The following is a 15,300-nucleotide window of genomic DNA, read 5'->3' on the forward strand; positions in this document are numbered from 1 at the left end:
CAAGGAATGAGCTCTCTACCATACAGAAGAAATGTGTCATTAGAGGGGGTCAAAGAGGGTGGTTAAGCAATAATAAAAGAGCCTTTAAATTTTATAGCATGTCAGATTTGAGCTGTTTTCTCATGACTAATTTCACACTTCTTGTGTTGGCAACAAGTTTGTAGGACATGAGGTGAATTCTCATGCAAGTATTAGCTTCTCCCATTAGCAGTGAAGGTCCTTTTTGAGACTTAAGGTATCATTGCTAGATTCCAAAAGAAATGGTACTGGCTGTTGAAAATCATCCAGTACAGAAGACAGTGCATGTTATTAAACAGATTATCTAAAAATAGGAGCATGTTCTTGTTTTCATGCCACTACTCCTAACAAAATACCTGTAAAAGTTGTAAATTGAAAACCCAGAGAGGCCCTCATCTGAGTGTATACAGGCTCAAGTTATTTTCATTTCTATATAATGCTATTTTAAAGCCCAAGAGAGCCATGAAAACAAAAATGACAATACTTAAATGCTCTCATAGAAGTTACAATAAAAACACACATTTCAATAGTTTAAGTGTCAGCTTGTCTTGTTACCTATAATCACAGTGATTGAGGTTTCTGCATTTCAAACGCAAGAAATAGCAGTGATATAATAAGGAAAACCTATTGCAGTTCCTTAGTCATGGTGCATTAGGAGAAAAAGATTCTTTGGCAATTTTATGGCCATTTAAAAAATGGTGCCTTCTGAAAAGAAAAAGCTTTAGGAGATTCACTTATTTTTCAGAGGCTGGGTTAAGTCACATCCACAGAAACAGCAAATTCAAGCAAGCCACATAGGCAAAAGGAAGAAGTGACTGGGAGCTGCAGATCCAGTGCAGAGATTCAGCATCTTGTTTACTTGTAGTGCCTGACCTACATCTGAGTACCCAAACACTTAGAGGAGGGGAGAGTTCAAAAACTTGATACTCAGTTGAAAGATTTGATACAGACCTCTGTGGCAAACAGTAAACAAGCAAGACAAGGGAGAAAAGCAGCACCTTCTTTTTCCCCTTATAAAGCAGTGCTACATCCTATAGGAATCCTATGCAACTTACACTGACGATTTTAACCCACTATGAAAATAGTCTGTGGCTGAATCGTCATCTTGAATAAAACGATGAATCCTACATGCTTAAATCAAACAATCTATGTGGTGTAAAGCAAATTATCATTAACCACACTCATATGTTTGTGATTTCCCTCAATGAAATTGTGTTGAAAAGATGGGTGGCAAGGGGAGACTGAGAGAATGAGAGGACACTTCTCGGATGTGGGCAGCAGTTAAGTACTGTTGGATATGTATGGAGTCATCAACAAAATATGCTGATTGTTTTATGTGCAAATCCACTTTGTTTCACACTTTGGATTACTGAGGATATTTTCCTGTGGTGGAAAAAAAATCCAGTTGTGGAAATTGTAAACTCTAAGAGTCTTGGGTGGGAGGGAATAGAAGAGTTCGGTAAGAAAAGAAACTGGGTCCTTCTCAACCTGCACACTACCATCATTAGCAACCATCTCAAGATGAGGCATTTAATTTTGCCTGGTATAAAAGCTCTTTCTGATACTAAACAGTCATTCAGAAGCACAGAGCTAAGAAATTGTGGACCATGAAGACTGCAGCTTCTTTTCTCTAAAGTTAATCAAAGCTGTATCACTACAGCTAATGTGAGTAGAATAAAATAAAATCTAGCTATTTTCTGTTCCTCTCTTATGCAAATTAACTGTGACACACACAGCTCTACTGTTTATTTCAACAACAGCAGGCAACTCAGGTAAGCTAATGCATTTTATTCTTTTACAATTCTCACTTCAAATTATATGATCACCCACAGCATGCTGCATTGCAAAGTACTGCAGGCTGGCAAAACATGAGATGAGAGTTTCATTGCTTGCAACAAGCATTTCAGGTCTGGCAAGAAAACAACTGGTAACGCTTTCAAACAAAAAATATTATCATTATGGTAAGCAGTCATTGAGCTCTCTTCCTGGGCAAAGCCTTAAAATGCCTCTAAGGCTCAGCAAAACATATATAAGTCATTATGAACTGCAGACAATCACATACTCCTGAGAAGCTGAGAGATAGTTAGGATTTTATCATCAAAGACAGAAATTAAAGCATTTGTAGCATTTATGAACTTGAAAAAAGTAGACTTTTCTTTACTGCTAGTCACTTAGAACTATATCATAACCTCCTTTCAGAGTGACTCTCTAAGAAGCTCTACTATTATCACTCAGAGCATGCAGAGAGAAGAGTCCACTCTTCCTTCACTTTCCCTCCATAGACAGTTCTAACCCAAAAGGCAAAAAGTACCCTACATTTCCCAGAACTGACTTCATTTGTTACATGTCAGAGTAAAACAACACTGTTAGGCTGGAAAGGACTTAAGTACTTGCACCCTTTAAAGCCAAATTTGCTGGGAAGCCAGCTCTCTTTCCCACACATGGCATGGCTACAAGTACAACCTTTTTTTAGATAACCTTGGAGTCTACTCAAGATGTTCAAAGCAACATCAATATCCTTAGATTTAACCAAGCTAGGAGATCTACAGCTTACTTAAATGCACATTTCCTTTTGTGTAAGAGAGAAGGGCTGGGAATTCTTGACCACATACAACAAGATCACATGAATTTTATCAGTAAGTGCCAGGCCAGCATAAATACTTCCTCTGAAATAGAGAAATACATGAGAACAGGCTTAAAAGACTAGATTAAGGTGATTCAATCCATAAATAGGTACCTGATTTCTTCACACCAGTCACAAGGAAAAAATCAGAACCAGAGGCATCCATTTTCATCCTGAAATGCACATGCAGCCCCTTCCCACTACACACACCCCTCCTGTTTCCTAAATTCATCACAGTACAAGCATGCACAGCACCAGATCTTTGAACAAGAGGAAAAGGGATTTCCTGTGAAGAATGCTAACAGAATCACAGCAGATAATTATACATTTCTTATTGGTAATGCCTCAAGGCTTTTTGGTCAAAGAAACCTTAATCAAAACTAACAATGTTTCAGTAGGAGATTCAATTAGATCTGACCTAAAATCATTCACTTCCAGTGCTTTTATACCCTGGTAATCTCCTGTCCCATATGTAATATATCCCTTTTGATCTAGGTGCACAGAAAATTACAGACATTTGCAGAAGAAAGGAAAACTTAGTTCAATATACAATGAGCAGGCAAAATATTTCCTTGGCATCCTTCATTTTCAGATAATTTTCAGATGTGTAAGGAAATTTTATCTGAGCAACAGCCTTACTGTAGTTACATTACCTATTTTCTAAGCTGACATTTGTTAGCTGATTTTGAGTATTTCACAGGAAAATACTGGTTGACTATCATTCCTGAAGATAAAATACACATATGAATATAGAATAGGCATGATATTAGCAAACACACCCAAAAAACACCCAAAAAACACCCAAAAACCTAAACCCTTCCTAAGCAATTAAATAAAGAAAACAGAAATCTATAGAAGAATCAACATACATTATCAGACAATGATTTTTCAAGGATTTTCCTTTCCACTGGTTTTAAGTTTTTGTGGATATTAGATCTCCTGAGGACATGACTGAACATAAACATAATGCTCTACTCATTTCCACACGGCACCAACTAACATAAATTCCTCTGTCAGGATGAAGAGTAAAAGGAGCAATGTGTAGTGCTTTTCTTAAACCTCATAAGTTGATTGGAGATTTTATTTGTAAAATAAGTTTCTGAATATCTCAGGAAATTTCAACTCAGACATTCAGGCTTCTAAAGAAAAGGTCACTGACTGAAGATGGAAAACAAAGCTCTAGACTACTACAGATTCATGGCTTCACTGACCACTGACTTTTCCATCTGTGCTATTCACAGTCAGAATCTATTTGTATTTCTTCCACAAAGCCAGTCTTGGTTCTTTTAACCTCATTAGTGCTATCCACTGCTTCATCACTAGACAGCAATTTGGAGAAAGAAGTCGTGAAGTGATTCGTATGCACCGTTAAGAGAGGCAAGTACTTCAGACTGTTTCGGTTTAGAAGTGCTCTTTTCTTCCCAACAATGACACCTGCAGAACTAAATTTAGGTATTTGCCTGCTTCTGATATGACAGAGTACCTAAGAAAGACTTACTCCACAGATGTCATAGTCCATACTGCTTAAAGTAAAAAAATAGAAAAAGGAAGAGAAGATCTCTTTTATATACCATTAAAGTGGCACACAGTACATTCTTGCATCACAGAAGCCATCTATCATGAGAATAAACAAGTTATAACTAAGTGGTTGAGGACAGCTTCCTTTATCTCCAATAGGGAAAATGAGAATAGGACTTTTTTTCCCAAACAGCCTTTTGTTGAAATGAAGAAAGATTATTGAAATACTCTTATAAATGCCTAGATAATCATCAGCAATGCCTTCCAAATACCACTCTACATAGTTCTATTTTTAACCTTGGACTGCTCCTGAAAGCTGCTAAGGAAAACATTTATTCATAACACACAGTGTTGTGTGTTCCCACTGACTGGTCATAGAGAAACATAACCCCTAGCGTTAAAAACAGATAAAAGGAAGGGCTGAGGAACTCTCAGCCAGTCAGTCTCACATCTGTGCCTGGCAAGACTATGGAGCAGATCCTCCTGGAAATGGTGATAAAGTACATGGAAAATAAAGATGCTATTGGAGACAGTCAACATGCTCTCGCTAAGGGAAATTCGTGCCTTAACAAATTTGGTGGCCTTATACATATGAGGTTCCATCATTAGTGGATAAGGGCAAAGAAACTCATATCATCTACCTGGAGTTGTACAAAACATTTGACAGTTTTCTACGACACCCAGCCTTCAAGTGTCTAAAAGAAGTCTACAAGAAAGCTGAAGAGGGGCATTGTACAAGGTTGTGTACTGACAGGAAAAGAGGCAATAGCTTCAAACCTAAAGAGAGTAGAGTTAGACCTTTTAGAAGTTTTTTTACCTATAATGCAGATTTTGATCAACATAGAGAATCTTTGCACAGAGAACTGTGCTTGTTGAAAAGCATTAGTTGTGTCTCTCATTTAGGCAAGGGATTTATTTTACTTTCTTTTATCTTCAGTTGAATTCATTAAACACACACTTTTGATTGCCCATTTATGTATCCTGGTCTTATGCTGATTCCTGAATGTTCGCTACTGGCTTACTTATCAAACACATCATCAAAACACTGTAATGTGGATACTGTACTTAGCTATCGGCAGAACAGCACTGAAAATCTTCTTTACTAACTGACCCCAATTTCCACAAATGCCAAAAAGAGTGTTATAAAACATCAACTCTGCAGTAACTTTCTTAAAAGAACATCACATACATAAAAAAAAAAAAGGCAAACCACAAAAACTCAGCCAAACTCTAGAGCTGCAGGCTTGTTTCTGAAGAAAATTTGTGGTAAGTATCAACACCTTTAATGTTAAAGAAAATCATACCTAATTTTTTTTTTGCTGATTATTCACCTCTACATCATTGCACATCTGAGGTTACAGTGTAGTTCTCTTGTACTCTGTAGTGGTTACGTACCTGCATGATGCATTGTCACCCAGTGACTATTTGTTTCAAGTGACTATTTGTTCCAAGGCTGAGAGAGAAACTTGGATTGGAGCTGACATGGCACTGCAGCCAAATGGTTACAAGAAGTAATTGGGCAGCAAGCCTGAATGGGCTTTTCATTGCTTTTCTTTAAAATTATATTGGTGAGGGATTATTTCCCTCCTGTTTTAACTTGGTACACAATTTTACATGGCACATCTCATCAGCACGTAATAACAAAATGCTGTGTTTCCAAGGGAACCAAAGGGGAGAATTCTCACGGGGCCAGAAGCGAGGTGAGCACACTGCAGCTGTAGTCAGTAACAAAACAGACAAGGGCTGTGATTTTTGCAGTGCTACCTCAGCTCCAAAGAGACAGAGAGAAACAAAACACCACCAATACCATTGCTGAAACCCTTCGCCTGTGAGGACTGCCTCACAGCAGGTCAAGGCAGGGACCAGATTTCACCCCTTTTCAATCTCACTATGCACCACCCTCACTGCCTGTTCCCCAAAAAACAGCACCTCACTTCCTAAGCTTCCCACAGGCTCTGGGACAGTACAAGTGTAGTGCCAGGGGATATAGTAGGTATTTTGCTTAGAAGAGGAATAAACCTTGGAAGTTTCAGATAGCACTTTGAAAAACAAGGATTTTGCTGGTTCAGCCTTTCCCTCTTCCCCTATTATATAGTGATACCTCTATATTTTGAAATGGCTTTTGCACATGTAGATTTTGTATAATTTTTTGTAAACACACTTGTGACCATCACTGTAAAGGTAAGAGACAGTCATTAATGAGAAAAACTTGCAATCCTGATATAAAAAGTACTAGTAGTACAAGGAAATCAGTTTGAGATGGGTTTTTCTCAGCTCAAAACCTCATGCATTTCTATTTACCCTCCTGCTCAAAGAATCAATTTCTCCCAAGCTTCCCAACTCTTTTCTGTTTGAAAGGTTAAGTTTTATGTTCAAATGTTGTTTTCTACTACACTTGAACAAGTGGATTGCATCCATCTGTTAAATCCCAAACCCTGTAAAATACACAGCACCGGGATTTAACGAGAATCCAGCTGGTAGAAGATACTGTTACTCAATAACACACAAGGAAATTTCACTTATATGAAGTAAATTATACTTTTTATCACTAACCTACTAAAAGAAAATTAATGGAAATCTGTGAAAGTAAGCTTTTCAAATAAAATTGCATTAATGAGACTAGAAATAAAGCAAAATTAGAAACTGGATGACACTTATGGTAGGTGGATCTCTAATTAAACAGTTGTCTGTGACACTGCTGGGAAAAAAAAACCCAGATCTTTTTCTCCCACAAAGATGCCTCTATTCATAAAACAGTTTCTCAGCTGATTTAGTTTCTCTATATCCGTTTCATTTCCACATGGATACAGAAATAAAGGAAGCCTCATATCAGCAAAGCATAAGAAGCAGCTTAACTTTAAGCAGGTGTGTATCCATTTTTAACTGCATGCTTGATTAGTTTTTTCCAGTGCAGCTCTAATTCACTGAAATGAATAGATTTACTGCAAGCATACTGAATGCTGAGAGCAGAGATTAACCAAAATATATAGGTTATTTGTAGAGACCTTGCATATATTTGCACATGCATAGATCAAATGACAGAATGGATATGCTGAGTAAATGCCCTTGCTGGCAAGAGAGAAAAAAGGCCTTGCCACTCAACTCTTACTCTTATGTGTGATCTGCCCAACCAATTTCAAAGCAAGCCTGCAAGGGTCTGTCTCCTAATTTATTATGGCAATTTCCCTTGAGAAGCTGCATATGAACCTTCTTTTATGCCATTTTCAAAAGTTGCAGTATTTCCAATTGAAACAACACCACATTTTGAAAATACCCTCAACTCTCTGCTTCAGAGTTCAAAACAAAAAGATGGAATTAAAAACCCTTTTCACAAGGAATGGTGTTCTACTACATTTCAAGTGCTGCACTTGGATGCAGCCTTTGGGAACGTGACAAATTAGCAGTATGTCCCAAATCCATGTCTCAAACGAAGATCCCAACAAGACACCTTTTTTTTCCTTTTAATCCTGCCACTCTATTGTACTCTAATCCTCCAAATTTCAACGTGCTTGGTGAAAGCAAAACATTACAAGAAGGAATATGCTGCACTAGAGATTCAGCTTTACCCATGTGCTGCATTCACAGCCTTTTTTTAGAATTACCCTGTATTAAATAGCTGTACACCCTGTAAGTACATATTCATGCAATGTAGTCTGAATAAAATTCAATACAAGAATGTTTAAAGATATAAATATGCAAGCAGTACAAGCTGAAATCCCTAGCTTTTGTAGTTAAATTCATTTTTCTTTGGATCCCCATTCAAATTTCACTTTCATCATCAGGCATTCAAGACTTAAAAATTACTGATGAGAAGATCAGTGAACATAAATCTTTAACAGTGACATTCTTCACTGATTTGGTAGAATCAACTCATGCAAATTATTGATCTTTCAGAAAACTGTTTTTACCACTCTCATCCTTGTCTATTTTAGTCTTTTGGTACAAAGATAAAGTCTTCCTAGCACACTTGGAAAGAGGCCCCAAAATGGAGCTCTCTGCACTAGATAAATTATAATAAATATAATAGGATAGGAAAAACCATTCTTTGGAAGCAGATATCTATTCTCATACCTTATATAGTGAAAAAATCTGATAAAAGCACCACTACATCTTAATATGATCTAGACATTTGACAAATTATTTGTAGAAGTCTACATATTTGTACAGATGTGTAAGTAATAGCAAAACCTCTTTGGAAAAGCATTTGCAAGTAAAGTACATGGTTTTCACCATTCAAGCTAACCTGGAAGCACAGGTAATTTGAAGGAAGTCTTTACTCAAGACAAAGACTTTGTCTCAAACCTCTTCTGTTTCAGCCTTAAAGCAAAGATGAAATTGCATTAGGCTACATTTCTGGCAAACTCCTTAAACACCAGTTCAGAGGCATTGTGCAGAAGGGCACATTCGTCCATGAGAGGTTGTTTCACTTTGCTGTTAAAGACTCATATCCATCTGGATGTAGAAGAGGAGATGTTTGCAGTGCTTAAATATTTTCCAAGAAGGTTTCAATTCTATCAGGTCTCTGTGATTAACATTATTATTTTGGAAGTGTGCATTTTTATTTTAGAAGCCTAGTCTGCTGATATGTGTTACAATGTGAATTCTTTGTATAAACCAGTGTGCCCACTGCAACCATACTCTTAGCTTTTATTTCCCTTAAATGTTGTGCTTATGTAGAAAACGGTAGAGCCCCATCATTCAGTGCCCTATAGGCTTTGAATTACGATAAGCAGTTCAATCTGGAATGTTTTTACATTGCCAGAAGTTTACCCAAAGCTCTTCTCTGAGAGTGTGACAGTGGTTCAGGAGGTAGCAAAACTGATAAGCCTTTAAGACATGGAAAGATATCTGCAGTCAAAAAGAACATAAACTGTCAAATTCTGGCACTTGCTGTGCAGAGATGTATAAGAAATAGATTCATTCTTTATGTTAACTTGACCATACTGCAAAGGCTGCCACAATGACAATGTCCCCATGTCTGCTTTAGTAGCCCTAATGGAATGAATGTTTGTACTCTATGAACAGCTATAAGTCTGATGAGACTCACTGATGTTCAGTGTACACAACTACATAGTAACCAATTTCTTCTGGTCAGTGCTCCCAGCTAACCAAATTAAGGACAAAAATTTCTCACTGTGTGTGATCAGTCTTACAATAATTTGGATTTCTCTCAACACATGGAATTGAGGGGCATTTTATCTTTTTAATCAGGATCATAGCCTCCTATCACTACAGAAAAAAGAAGAGATGTGCTTCAGAAACAAGGCAAGAGGACACATACATATTTTATTACTATTATTAGCATTTTCCAGGTCTGATTCATGGTTTATAACATGTAAGATTAGTCTCATCTTAACTGCATCATGAGTCTGAGTTGTTTCAAACTGACTGGGTTGCTGATGCAGCTCTAACAAAACCTCCACAAAAAACTGCCTTATCTGAAAAATGCCTCTAAGTGTTCTCTTGAAACAGCTGCCCCTATTTGGGCCAACTAGATGAATACAGATGTTAACATGCATCCTTAGGATGCATTAATGTAAACTATTTTCTTTCATCATTACCAAGAATGAAAATATAGCCCATGTAACTTCAGCATCTGGAATTTGTGTTCTCAACAAAAACTGCATAATCCCCATGTAACTGCTAAGTTTAACACAGCTCTTCACAGTAGCATGAGATCCACTAAGAGCACTGGGAGCGAAGCCATTAGCTGGCCCAGGATTTCATATCCACTATTTACCCACTTGAGTGAAATGTATCCTAAGGAAACCTTAAACACAGCCTGTTTTTCCAAGAGTGGTACCTCTAAGAAGAGAGATGTGAAGGAAGTAGATCGAGAGGAAGATTACCATCACTTAAAATTCGTCAGGCTTTTGAATTTATTACTTCTTCCAGAAAGAAGCTGCAGTGGCTTTGAGCTCCTCAGGGAAATGCAAGAGTCAAAGTTCAGCACAGAAAGGTCACCAGGAACATCTAACCAGTCTAACTAAATACTGCTGCTCAGTGCTCAAGTGCTGTTTTCATCAGCTCTTGTGACGAGGCTAAATTCTGTAAGTACAGCACCTGCTACATCTTATTTCTTCTGATCAATTATACATTTAGGGTGCTGCAAAGAGAGGATTACTGTAAGTTCAGAATAATCAAAGGATAAGGAGGGTTTATCCCCAAACCTACCACCTTCAACTCACAGGCATGATTTGCAGTACTCTTGATATTTTATCTGCCAGAAAACCTGTCTTTAACTGAACTATAGGCATTTGACACTATCTTGAAATACTTGGAGGTATGTTAGATGTCTGCTCCTCACAAAGTTTTTCTGCCTGGGCTCTTAATTTTTTCAGAATGTAGAAGCCTATTTTTGCCTTTTTTTCCCCATTTACTTCCACATATTTGTGCGTGATGTGTGAGTGCTCCTCACTCCTTCTCACTACAATAAATCATCACAGGATAAACACACAGATCAGGAGGTTATTCTTGGAGTTTGTTAGTCACAGAATGCAAATTTGGAAGGGCCCCAAGGATCATCTGATCCAACCTTTCTAGGTGATAGTACAGTTTAAATGGAATGGCACAGCACCCTGTCAAGCTGAGTCTTAAAACTGTTCAATGTAGAGAAACCATCTACTTCCCTTGGGATATTATTCCAATGTCTAGGTGTTCTCACAGGCAAAAATTTTCTGCTGGAGCTCAACCAGAATCTCCCCAGGAGTAACTTGTAACCACTACCTCCTGTTTTTTCCATGTGACTCCTTGTAAAAGGGAGTCTCCATCCTCATGGTAGCTACCCTTTACATACTGGTACATGGTAATAAGGTCTCCCCTAAGCCTTCTCTTCCCAAAGCTGAACAAAACCATAGGACAGGTAGTCCTCAAATGACAAGGACATCCCACACCCTAACAAGGCATAGCTATACCACTGGATCGAGGACCTTCTGTTAGGAAGCTAGTACTGTAGAACTGTGTTTTGTTATCTAAGCAATAATGTTCAAACACAGGAAGAATCTTCTAAGAATTGAAACAGAAATCTTAATATTCTGTCTTGCAGCCAAACCTATTCAGTAATCTTCCAGATCTGCCTTTCCTAGAAGGAGAAAGATAAATAACGAGGTGATACTGCCCACATAATTCTACTTATTAATGACTTAGAAATGGGAGAGGCTTTAATTTCACACTTTAGAAAAGCTAGTGCTTAAAGAACATGGTATATAGAAGTCTGTTTAACCTTTGAAATCCAAATGTTATACAATGAGTTCAGTTTTAATTAGTATCTGTCTTGCAGCATTACAGTAGCAGAGCAATATTGATGAGATTAGCCTATTAGGGAGTCATGGCACTGAAAATTCATCCACTTAACATGCATTTTAACATGTGATTTCCTAGGCAAAGAAAATTCACCAAAATACTTCAATATTGGCAAATTGGGAATATATGCAGAAAGAAATGAAGATGTGGTTATATACAGACCTCAATCCCCCCAAAAAATTCTGTGAAGTTAGACATTCAAATGATGTACATCATCCCAAACATTTCCTGATGTTTAAAAAACAAACCACAACAAACCAAAAAACCCCACCTCAGTCTTGTTTGCTTGTGGTTTTTATTAATGCCAGCCTGATACACATATATATAGAGACAGAGATAGATATAGAATCTGCATGGCAAACTACAGGTAGAAACGGAGAAGGATCTCCCCAAGAGAAATAAAAAGACTTTCTGAGGAAGCCAACATTTCCATTCTGACACACCCACACCCACACCCCCCCCCAACCAAAACAAAACCACAACCTTTTTAAAGTTATGCTATATTGCCTAGTGCTTACCTTCCAAATATTTTGCATTATGCTTGGGAGAAACAATGCTTTAGCCTGCCATAAATTAGCAAAGTTCAACTAACAAATAGCATCCAACAACACTATAACATGTACCACACCATTTAAAATGCAAAAATGCTTGGAATCAACATTATGAAAGGAGTTGTGCAAGCAATAACATCAGTATGGAGTTCATGGAGAGAGCACACATTAAGGACAAGCATGGTCAGAGAACTCCATTTAGATGCAACTATATATCATCAAAAGGGAACCTTGGATGGTTTCAGGGGTTGAAATGGTGCTGTTCACCAGAAGACTGCAGAACATCAGCTTAACTTGAAAAATGTCCTGGAACATGCTATTTTTTCCCCCACATAGAAAACTGAACACACACTTCTGGTAGAGTTTTGATGATTTAAACTCTGGAAGTAAAAGATTCATCTTGCAGCTCAAAAAGAGGTGTAGACTTAGAAATATTAGTATATTCAAAGCAGCACAGAGTGCTAGTCAAACATTTTCTTTTGACACAAAGCACTAATTCACTGGGATGCAACTGCTGTTCTAGACTTTAAGGGTTTGGGGATTTGTGGGGGTTGGTTTTTTACTTGTAAAAAGACACATAGTCAATGGGAAAGCTTTTCCAATTCAGGTAATTATTTCTACTAAAATTTATTCAAGAGGAAGGAAACTCAAATGTCCTACAGCTAGAACAAACCACAGCCCAAAACTTAGGGTGCATGTGAGGGATACAAAGACTCAGTCATACATCCCTGATCTATCGATTCAGAAGCATTACCATGTTTATCTTCCAATGAAGAAAGGAGCTGTATTTTAATTCTGCAAAAATAATGTTCTCCTGGAATGTTAATAGCAAAAGGAAGGTGAAGGGTGGTGATTTAAGTGATCTGACTTCGAGTCCCATCTATGAACAGTCAAAGTGGTCTGGAACAAGACAAGCAACTGGACAGTCTCCTTTTCCCGACAGAGAAATTGGGGATTTTCCAGCTGAGCTACCTTCCCTGGGCAGGTAAAGATAAATGTTGGTACCAACACTGACTATATTCATCACTGTTAAAGTATTAAACATGATCTGAAGTCCCTTCAAGTTGATTAAAAGCTATGGAACACACCGAGTGCTTGTGGAAGCTTACTACATGGCAAATCTGACACCAATCCAAACTATCCTTAAATGATCCAAGGCACTTAGACAACACAGCCCAAGATGCCAATCCAAACTGACCTTAAATGATCCAGGGCACTTAGACAACACAGCCCAAGAACCTTTCCAAGCTGCTTTTTGACTGTATTCCCCCAGAAAGTAGTATCACTCAGAGAAAATCAAAGTGCATCATTTTCTGCAATTGCAGTTTATGAAAGTTAATTATAAGAATTCATCCTATCCCTACACACCTTTAAACACACACCATTGTAATTGAGTGCAGTTGTCCACCACAAACTCAATCTGTGTACCCAGAGGCAATTACACAAATACTTCAAACAGAGAATGAAGTGCAACTATCATATAAGTTATGGCTTAGGACAATAAAATGCTTTGACAGACTAGCACTGCCTACAAAAGCAATAAACGTGCATGTAGGAATAGTAAGTGCACAGTAAGTGCAGAGGAGCTACTCACCTTTAGATTTTGTGTAACACTCACTCATACTGCATTTAAATTCTCACACTTTATAAAAAAATAGCATATGCATGAAGGATGGCTTGGGAGCCATTTTATGAGCATGAACTTGTTGCCTTCATTTTCCCCTTGTTTTTTAAATGGCAAACATCTCATCTGTTATTATAAGACCAAGGTATGACTAGGGAAAACAGGTTCTGTGAGAATCAATATAAAAACCACATTTAGACACAGCTGCTTCATATTTGAGATATAACTATTGATCAATTATTTACAAGCTGCAGAATCTCCACCTCAGCATTTTTCAATGCTTCTGAATGAAAGCAGGCAACTACTGATAGGTAGAATGGTATCAAGCCAACCTAAATGTTTCGCTCCAGACAGCATTACATGCCTTCATCCCAGCACAATCACCTTGGCAAACACACACAAAGCTTCAGCTCTGTGAAAGAGGCAGTCTAAAGAGTACACATCACACACATCTTCCTTACATGATATACAGGATTAAGAGTGTACAGGCCAGTTGAGAACAGATTACATGAATTTGAGAGTTTGGAGTTTCTGGCCTTAAGGGAGAACAGCTTCATTTTACTGATATTTGAGCCCTTCCAATATTATGGTTACAAAAGACAGAAAAAACAGGGCTGTATGTGTTTTGGGGTTCAGGTAAAATGACTTGAAACAGCATTTACAGAATTCCACCAGAAAATGACTGAGGTATCATACACAACAACTGGAATGAATGTGATGTATATCAAAACCTTATTGCCATTATAACTTACCAGAGAGTGGCTCAAGATCTCATATTTAGAAACCAGAGATAGTCCACACAATTTTGTAACTACTTCAACAACAGCAAAAAAATCCCAACCCACTGCCTTGTATAACAGGGCTCTGAGATCATTATGGTGTTGCTATTGTGACCAGCAGTGTTTTGACATCTGAGACTTAGTCAAGGAAGTCTAACAACTAAAAAGGTTGAAAAAAAAACAAACATGCTGATCTTCAATGCAATACCTCATAGCCCCGATTAAAAATGTTGCAATCATTTGCAGGAATTTGCATGTCAAAAGGAATTTAAAGCACCTAAATTTGTTAAAGAATCCTCTACGGGGGACGTATGGAATGCAATATATCGCAATGCCAAGTTATGCTGTAGCTGAGCTAGGAAATTTTCTGCATTAAGGTCACTTGCTTTGAAGTAAATCCAGGAAATCTGCATGACAATACCTGATCTGCAGAATTGTAAGCAGGATGCTTCACATTCCTCCAGCCTCCCTTCAAACCAGTCCTACATTCAGTGAGATGCAGTTCCACCGCATGCTGCTTTGACCTTTGCAGTGTCTTATGTTTTGATCAAATGGGCATTCCATCCCCTTCCAAGAGGTTAATGAACCTGTAAACAGGAAGAAATAAGGAATTAAAGCCAATCTAATTGCAGAATATCAAAAAGCTGAAAGAAACCAACCACAGTAATAAAAAATCAAGCATGGAATCAGTATTGGCACAACTGCCCCAGGGCAGAAAGGGAAGCCCACAGAACTTACCTATCAGAAACTGGGAAATGCAAAGCCATTTCACTGTTGGAGGCAAAGATCGGTCTCGAAATCAGAAGCAACATAATTTATCTGCACTAATATCCCAGTATGCTGAAGTCAGAATGTAATTACACTAATACTGGGAACATACAGGAG

The 15,300-nt window shown here is 37.9% G+C and overlaps 1 long non-coding RNA gene across 1 annotated transcript in view; it reads right to left on the bottom strand.

Annotated features, from left to right (window-relative positions):
- The window catches only part of LOC135184028 (uncharacterized), a 189,825-nt gene extending 174,827 nt beyond the window's left edge, over nucleotides 1-14,998 (bottom strand). The window contains exon 1 of the long non-coding RNA XR_010305825.1: nucleotides 14,837-14,998. This is a non-coding gene — a long non-coding RNA (uncharacterized LOC135184028). The remainder of the gene's footprint in view (nucleotides 1-14,836) is intronic.
- Between the last annotated feature and the right edge of the window lie 302 nt (nucleotides 14,999-15,300).

Source organism: Pogoniulus pusillus, chromosome 19 (genome assembly GCF_015220805.1).
Source record: "Pogoniulus pusillus isolate bPogPus1 chromosome 19, bPogPus1.pri, whole genome shotgun sequence".
In the NCBI taxonomy this organism is placed as follows: domain Eukaryota; kingdom Metazoa; phylum Chordata; class Aves; order Piciformes; family Lybiidae; genus Pogoniulus; species Pogoniulus pusillus.